The 8,442-nt window shown below is 44.4% G+C and overlaps 1 long non-coding RNA gene across 1 annotated transcript; it reads right to left on the bottom strand.

Annotated features, from left to right (window-relative positions):
* Positions 1-443: 443 nt before the first annotated feature.
* Positions 444-8,442, bottom strand: LOC125434786. Its single transcript, XR_007244822.1, has 3 exons — positions 8,242-8,442; positions 7,709-7,856; positions 444-2,051 (listed from the first exon to the last, which is right to left on the bottom strand). It is a non-coding gene; the product is annotated as an uncharacterized LOC125434786 (long non-coding RNA).

Below are 8,442 nucleotides of genomic sequence, written 5' to 3'. Positions count from 1 at the left end.
AAGTTTCATTTTCAGTAATAAGCACTGGCAAAAACAGGAGGTGGCAAATTTCACCAGAGAAGAGGCAGTTCGTCTGCCACTCGGAGAGAATGCTTCTTCTAAGACTGTCTCTTCAGCAGGGTGAATGGACATCGTAAAGATAGTGCGTTTCCTTTCAGATTTGCTTATCTGCAGGCAAATTTGTGCAGACAAATCTACTAAAAACGAACAATTGGATTTATCTGAAAATTGCTCGAAGCAGTCCTGCTGGGGAATCACAGTGTACTTGTCGGCCCCACCCTCCACCAGCATGTTTCAGAACCTTTCCATGAATGGGATAAGATGGCATTCTAGTTTCTGTAAGAAATGCTCATTTTGATTTGCTCCCAACAAGTTGAAGGGTCAGCATTTTTTCTCTTCCTCATTGACTTGCAAAAGCAGGTAGCCAAATAGCCACACAGGTGAAGATTTTAAAATCAGATTTATTGCACGCAGCGCAACACAGTTCACCCCTGCATTACTGGCATGAGTTGGGGTAGGGTGGATGGATTTTTCCGACTAGGGTCTTCCTTACCTAGTCTTTTTGCTTCGCAGGAGCCTCATCTGCTGAGGTTTTGGAGCCGAATTTACTTTGAAGTCTTGACTAAATTGACTGAAAGCCCCTTAAAGAGGGTATAATTAACTTGCTTGCCCCCCCCCCTTTAAGAGGATCATGCCACCCTCACAATCTTCCCAACCACTGACCAGTTTTTAAAATGGAAGAACACCAGCATCCTTAAAAAAGAATCCTCCCAGCCTTTCTAATCGCAAGCTTAAAAGCAATGATTTAGGTCACAGCTGTCTTGCCACATGTGCTGTTATATAACAGGCAGTCGGCAACCTCCTTCCAGCCTACCATCGTCTGCTGCTTTTCGCTGAGCAGGAGGGAGTTGGTGGTGAATAGACTCAGCCGCCTGTAATGAAACCAATTACCATCGACAGCAGCACATTCCAGCAGTCTTCTCTCGCCGCATCTTCCGGTCACTGCCCATATCTTGTCAAAAAATGGACGGGAAAGAGGTGGGCATGCCCATCCAGAACCCTTCTCTAGGGCAGTGACCTACAAGAGATTCTGCTTAATCGCTACTGCTTAGATGCCGTGAAGGCCCATGAGCCTCAACAGACGGAACAACTAGTTCATTTCATGCTGGCTGAGTCATCATTTTTGTTTTTCCTGTTGGGCCTTATCCAGATCTCACTGGAATGCTGCTAAAGTGCCCTATCAAAAATCCATTCCATGTTCCTGCTTGTCATGCAGAAATACTTTAGAGCATTTTCATTTTTTGAGCTTTGGGCAGATGGATACTAGTCAGGTTGAACTAATTTGCAAAAGATAACCAGTTTGCCTTCCTTTTCTTGCCCTTTTTGCTGCTGGGTATTTCTTCTACATTGACCAAAAATACCCCAAAACAAATAGCTGCATGCTTGCAACGTACAAAATTACCTGGTCACCCAGAAGGGATTCTTACCTGCCCAGCGCAAAGTGGCAAGACAAACTGAAGTCAATTCCCCTACTCTCTTCCTCTGCAGCCATACTGGCCTTTAGTCTAGACCAGAAAAAGGCCAAGGAGGAGGTGTGAAACCCTGCGCCCAGTTATCCCCACTGTACTTTAATGAAACATGTCAGAGAAATGGATAGATGTAACCTTTCAGTGCGGATCTGGGAGAAGAGAGTGAGGATGCTGCTGGAAGGGGAAGCCTGTGACCTGCCATGGAATAAGAAAGGACCACGGGAACCCTGCTGCAAGCTATCCAAACAAGTGCATGCTGAGTATACCTAATGGACATCTCCTGATCCACACAGTGAATTTCAGGAGTCCCACCTTGACCTCTCATCTTTCTGCCACCACCACCGTTGCTCCTGATTACTCCTTGAAAGCCAAACATCACGGCTCCGCCGGTGGTTTAACCTCTTCACTCATTTGCCGGGCACTGTAGTAAGACAGGCTTAATCCCATAATGGCCAACAGCAGCGCCAGATGATTCAACAGCCGGTCTTGAGATTTTGATTTCGATCCACTAGCCAATTGCATCTGTGAAATGGAAAGGTAAGGCAAATGGTTACAACAGTGATCCCCAGTCTTGTACCCTCCAAAGCAAATAACCGGTCTTAGGTTTCTCTACCTCACTGCAGTAGAAAGCACTTCAGAAGGCACCATGGAGTATCTATCACCTTTTCACCTTCAGGGACCCCCCTATTCAGAAGCAGCTGCCTACTTACCTGGAATCTCTGGATATTCTCTGATAGGCTTAAGTGCCTGCATAGCCATTTTATGGCTGGCCACACACCTTTATAGCAGCCCTGAGAGCAGAGAAAGGATTTCTTGTGATAAAAGGGGCTGATATAGGTTTGGGCTGGAATAACTACACAGGATTGCATAGTAACACCCTTCCAATTTCATTGGAGTTCATGGGCTTACTCTGTTTAGGATTATACTGTAACTCTCTGCGCTAGCTGCTACTCAAGATAGGTCTCAGTTTCTGTTCCTTCTAATTAGGCCCTAACAGCTCCTGTGATTATCTGTTGCAATGGAAAAGCAGGATGGTAGAGTGGATGCAGCTGTAAAGTGAGAACAGGGAAGTCTGTATTCAAATGCCCCCACTTGGCCATGAGAATCACTGGGTGGTCTTGGACAGGTCACTTCAGCCAAGCCCACTTCACAGAGGTGTGGTAGTAAAATAATATGAGGGTTGCATGGGCAATATCAATGTGATCCTTATTATCCAAGGCAAAGAATTCCAATGCCTCATTAACTCAAAATCCATTTATATGCATGGCAGCAAGATATATTCTGATTAGGGCAGTCAGTGGCGTATTTGCCTAGGGACAGGGGTTACCCTCTGTCTCCAGGCGCCACTGATCTGGTCACGTGGCGGGCGCAAAATCGTGATCAGGAAGACAGCAAGGCAGCAGGAAGGAAGTCCTGCTGCCTTGTCTTCTGGTGCACTTGGCCCTGCCCATGTTGTCATCAACATGGGCAGGGCCAAGCAAGCCAGAGGAACCCCCGCAGTTTGCAAGACCTGAGCAAGGCTGTTAGAAACTGGACATTTTGGAGGATATTGATTCATAGTGTTGCTGTAAGTGGGAAGTGACTTGCTGGCACTTAATACATACACACAAATTCTGAGCACAAAAGATTGTCTGCTTCCAAAAATGCTTTGTAATCATACAAACAGTGTTGCACCTGGACTTCAAAGTCAGAAGACTAAGCACTGAAACAAATATATCTGATTACAGCAAGACTAGAGTCAGTGAAACAAAAAAGATCCAAAATAAAATATTTGTATACTTTTTTAATAACACTCTAAATGGAGGTGTTACCTAGCACTATCCGCATTTAACAAGCTATTATTAAAATAATTAGGTACGGTACTCAGGTTTTTTGGCTTTTTTGTTTTTTGTCTTGCTTTAATTGGATATATTTTTTCAATACCTAGTCTTTTAACTTTAAAACCTAGGAACAGCGCTGTTTGTATGATTACTTAGCTCTCCATACCTCCCCACATTACTTGTTTGTTTACTGTCCAAAAATGCATTGAGGGTCAGACTGCCAGAGAACAGAATGAACACAAGAAATTCCTTGATGACAACCAGATCTCTCTCAATGCTGATCTTCACATCTGTGCTGCTGGCCCAGGAACTGAAATAATCCCTTTGAGGAAAGGAGAATCCCTGTGTTTATTCTGTATTTCAGCTGTCAAACAAGCTAAGTACCACACCTTGCATTGCACTGTTTGAAGTATTAAACATTGCGTGTGTGGAGCCTGGGAACACAGCTACAGAATCTTCTGAATTCCTAGTCTTTTGCACACCCTTGTTGGTATCGCAGCCGATGGGAAAAATGTTTGGTGCTTTCAGAATATTCAAAGTGCTTTACATGATGGCAGTATTCTTTACAGCAGTCCTATGTGACAGATAGGGAACATCTTTCTATGTGGGTGGAAGGCTGACATGGCAGCTATAGAAACTGTAGCTGAGGGGTTTGGGCAGAGGCTTCCTGGTGTTCAGATGACTTTCCTCTCAAATGACCCCCCAACTTCTAGTTCTCTCAGTTAAGATCTATTTCCAGGTCCAAATGCAGGTCTATACAGGATCTGAGAGACCAGGGAAGTCTTATAGAGTTGTATCAAATGCTTCAAGAACAGGAGACCAGGAATTCTATGCTGAACTAATCCCAAGTTATGCAGCAGAATTTAATTTGGAAAACTAGAATATATTGTCTTCTGTTAATTCTTGATAAAGGAAAAATATTACAATGTAAAATCAGAGGGAGGGAAGTTGAGGGACTCAAGGTAAGGAGGGGAGCTGGGGAAGGGAAAAGGCACTACTGAAACCATGTCCATCCCTCCCTGACACATGCACTCACACACATGAGGGACTAAGAGAGGGTAGAAAAACTGGATGTCGACTCCAATACAGACTCACCCATCCCCCAACATTTGAGTCTCCACAAAGAAAGGGGCCTAATCTACCCCAAAGTGGTGTACTGGCGTTTGTTTATCATGTGTAAGAATGTTCAAACGTGCACCACAGTGAAGATGATTCTGGTCCTCACCATCTGAGAAATAACTTCTAGAAACTGTGGGGAAGGGGCTGAGAACTGAGTTGCACGTGGCTGTACTCTAATAATTTTTTAAAGGCATCACCTACCATCTTTCCAAAGGCAACAGAGGAACAGTGATTTTCCCAAGGACCACTGAGGAGCATGAGGGGAAAGTGAGACTAGCAGGCAGCAGTTGCTGAGACGTCTCTGTTCAAGTGCCCTGACTCCCAGTCTGCGTACATGCAGACTCCAGTGACACAGTGTAAACAAATCACCATCTTCGACACACAGCACTGGAACTGCAAGCCAGACGACTTGCTGCGTGTTCTGACAGAGCACATGGAGGAGCTGGTTGGTGCTGTGCATTACCCCCCCCCCCCCACCCCATCATAGGCATGAATGTGGAAAGTTAAGGGGAAAGCTAGACAGGAGGAGTGGTATGTTTGCATGGGTGAGAAAGGCCCACGCAGGGTTTATAGCTAGATTTTCTGCCCAGTGTCATTAGACATCAGTTGATTGAGGCCAGTTCCTTAACTGAAGGAGTAGGATAGGTAGTAATGCAGAATTCATTTTTCCTCCCCTGCTGTTTGGTGGTTGGGTGATCTGACTCCCCTCAAAAATAGCTGTAAAGAAGGAGGAGAAATACTGGCTTGTGGGGCGAGGGAGAATAACTCTTTCCCTGTGCTACTTTCCCATTCTAAGCACCCCTCTCCCATGGCTTCTTTTAGTATTGGTTGTAGGAGAAAAAAGACAAGCTTAGCCAGCCCCTTTTTCCCTTGTGGGAAATTATTCTTTTCCTCTCCCTCTCAGACATCTTCCACCATCCTGCAGAAGCTGCTGTACAGTAAAGCAGCTGCCCGAAGATTTTGGGAATGCAAGAAGGCACATCAGAATAGAAACCAAATACTTTTACTTGGGGATCTCAGGAATTTTGCTTGAGTAGGTTTAGGGTTGCCAACTATGGCTTGGGAAATTCCCAGAGATTTGGAAGGCAGTCCCTTGACCAAGCAGGTTTGGGAGGGAAAGGAGCTCAATGGAGATGAGATACTACAGAATCTACCCTTTGAAGCTGGCATTGCGTCCAGGGGACCTGACCTCTGTTGTCTTGAAACCAGATGTAATTCTGGGATATCTCCAGCCCCCACCTGGAGGTTGGTAACCCTAGATTCCACTGTTATGTGACTTGGTGAGGAAAGCCTCTCACATTTAATTTGATTGGAAGGATTTTGAATTTTCTGCCAAAATGACTTAGGTAGCCTTTGCTCTTCATACTGAAAAATGCTGCCCCTCAGATGATTTGTATTTGTATTACGGTAGTTAGCCTTTCTCACCCAGACCCAAGGCAAATTGCCTAGAAACTATCAGTACAAGCAACAGAGTGGGACACCCTGAAGACAATGCAATAGGCATTTGACTTGTAATGATCTGGAAAACCCACAAGAGGTGAATCGTAGCATAAGTATTAACATGACATGTTAAATGAAAGCAAACATCACACAGTAGGAGCCGACTTACAGCAACAGTATGAACTATACACAGTGGTATAACTGATAGTCCCCAGCTCTCCATCCCAGGCCTGTCTCTGAGCCACACTGTGACAGTGCAGCCCTCTTACCTATGGAAAAAGCCTTCCTGCATAATTCAGCATTTCACAGCTTCTCCTTTAAACATTCAGCAGTGTGATCCTATGAATGTTTCCATGAAGTAAATCCCACAATTTTGAAAGGGCTTACCCCCACTAAGGATGCATAACTTGGAATTTGTTGAAGTTGAACTAAAGATAGACACTCAGTGGGTGTATCTGCTCAGAAACCCCAGGGGCCTACTTGACTGGTCTTTGATCGTTAACCCTGGAAGCTCCAGAAGACACAAAAGAGATTCATTGCAAAAAACCCCAAGCGAATAGCAGTTTTAGAAAAGCAGTAGGCACCTTTGAGGTTTTAGGATTAAGGGAATCGTTTTTAGTCAAGAAGAAGGAGGTAGGGATCCATTTCCGATAATCAGAGATGTGCATATTACTTGCACACATGAAGCCTAGACAATCAGTGCGTTAAGTGCAGAATTCTGTAGAAACCATATAATGTTTATTTTTAAAAAATAAAATACATTTTTCCAGTCCTTTTGGACTGTAAAGGTAAGTTTGTAAAATATGCAAATAATACCTAGTGAATTTCAGAGGAAGATTTAACTTAAATATATGTACCTTTTCTAGAATTTATCTGGATTGTGTTATTCTTAGCAGATAAAATGTATCTGCCGCCAATCCAGAGACTGCTTGATGTGGTCTTTCCTTTTTTCTCTCTGATCTCCTTTGATAACTGTCAAAACATCCCTCAATTTGCTCTTGCTTATGTTCAGTATAATTTCCATATGCAGTGTTTTGTGCACAATTGTACCTAGCTTCAAATGTAGAGACTTTCTGATCCAAGAAGCAGCAGCTACTGTGGGGGATCCTTTGCACTGTTTTATGGCAGTCAACCCTGTGAATGCTAAGGAAACCTGCATAGGACTGAACAGTAAACTTAAATGCTTGTAAGTATGGAGAGATCGGTTTGAAAACATAGAGGGCTGTGCCTCAAAAAGGCTTCAGCGTGGATCTCTAGTCAACCTGCTCCATGCTTCGATTTAAAAAAAAAAAATCAGGCAAAAGCATACATTTTGAGCAGCAGTAGACAGATTACACCTTTATCATATAGAATCCTGGCCTGTATATTCGAGTATGGATATAGGACTCAAAGGTTTAGGGGGCAGAGAGAAATGCACTGGTTGCTTCACAATACTCGACTTCCAAACTATTAATGTAGCTAGTTTAGCAATGAACATCCTCAGTACATGATCAATCTTCTCTGACATTCTTTCTTTCTAACAATATGCTTTCTGCAACACAGCACTTACTACTGAATACACTCAGTAGACCACTTTGGATATGGCATGAAGCAAGTTTGCAGAGTCAAGAATGTACAATGTGGCTCTGGTGAGTTTTCCAGGCTGGGTGGCCATGGACTGGTAATTTTGCCTGCACCTATAGCTGGTATCTTCAGAGCGTGGAAAATCCACAATAGCCAGTTAAGCCTTAGACAATACAATGCACAGAGTGTCACTGACCAGACCAGTCAGATACCCAACAGAGTAGGAAGTATTCTTACCTGCAGCAGGCGGAAGTACCCTGGGGTTAAATGCCTGAGACGGAAGATCATGACACAAAAGAGGAAAAGTAGAGAAGCGTTTCCTTTCCTTATTCCCCGTTCAATCACTCTCCTTAGTGCTTTATCCAGTTATTTAGGCTGATTCCAGCTGTGAGAAGAAAGAGGTAGTGGAAACACCGTGCCATAAGACAGCAACTATTAGCCCTTGATCCGGGGCAAAGCGTGTCTCTGAACTTTGAGAAACGAATAATCCTTCCAGTAGAATGCACCCCATCAGGTGCCTGACCACAGCTTTACCGAATATTGTTTGGGAGTCAAACAGATGCAATTGACGTTTCAGTTGCCCTGGTACGCATTTCTCCATGTTACCATTTAACAGTGGCATGGAGGACAGTGCTCAGTCTAGCAGTATGCCTTGCTAAATCTGCCATTACCCTTCATCATCTTGTACATTCCACCCTCCCATCTTCACCTTCCATTCATTTCTTCCTCCAGGTGCTAAGAGGGTAGGCAAAGGTGCTCATTGTACTCACCAGATTCCTGACCTTGGCTTCATGCGCACATTCCAGCACCATTGCCCAGTGACAACTATGGAGCTCTTAAAGATCGCCTTCCTCCCAGCCCAGTCGGATGATGATCCTCGGCACAGGCAGCCTCGGGAGCAGCTGTCACAAGAGATCAGGGCTTGCTGCTCTGCCGACTGCACGAAACATGCGCCGAGAGGAAGTGGTGGT

This window comes from Sphaerodactylus townsendi, linkage group LG06 (assembly GCF_021028975.2).
Source record: "Sphaerodactylus townsendi isolate TG3544 linkage group LG06, MPM_Stown_v2.3, whole genome shotgun sequence".
NCBI classification, from domain to species: Eukaryota; Metazoa; Chordata; class Lepidosauria; order Squamata; family Sphaerodactylidae; genus Sphaerodactylus; species Sphaerodactylus townsendi.
This window is presented reverse-complemented; position numbering and strand designations above follow the sequence as displayed.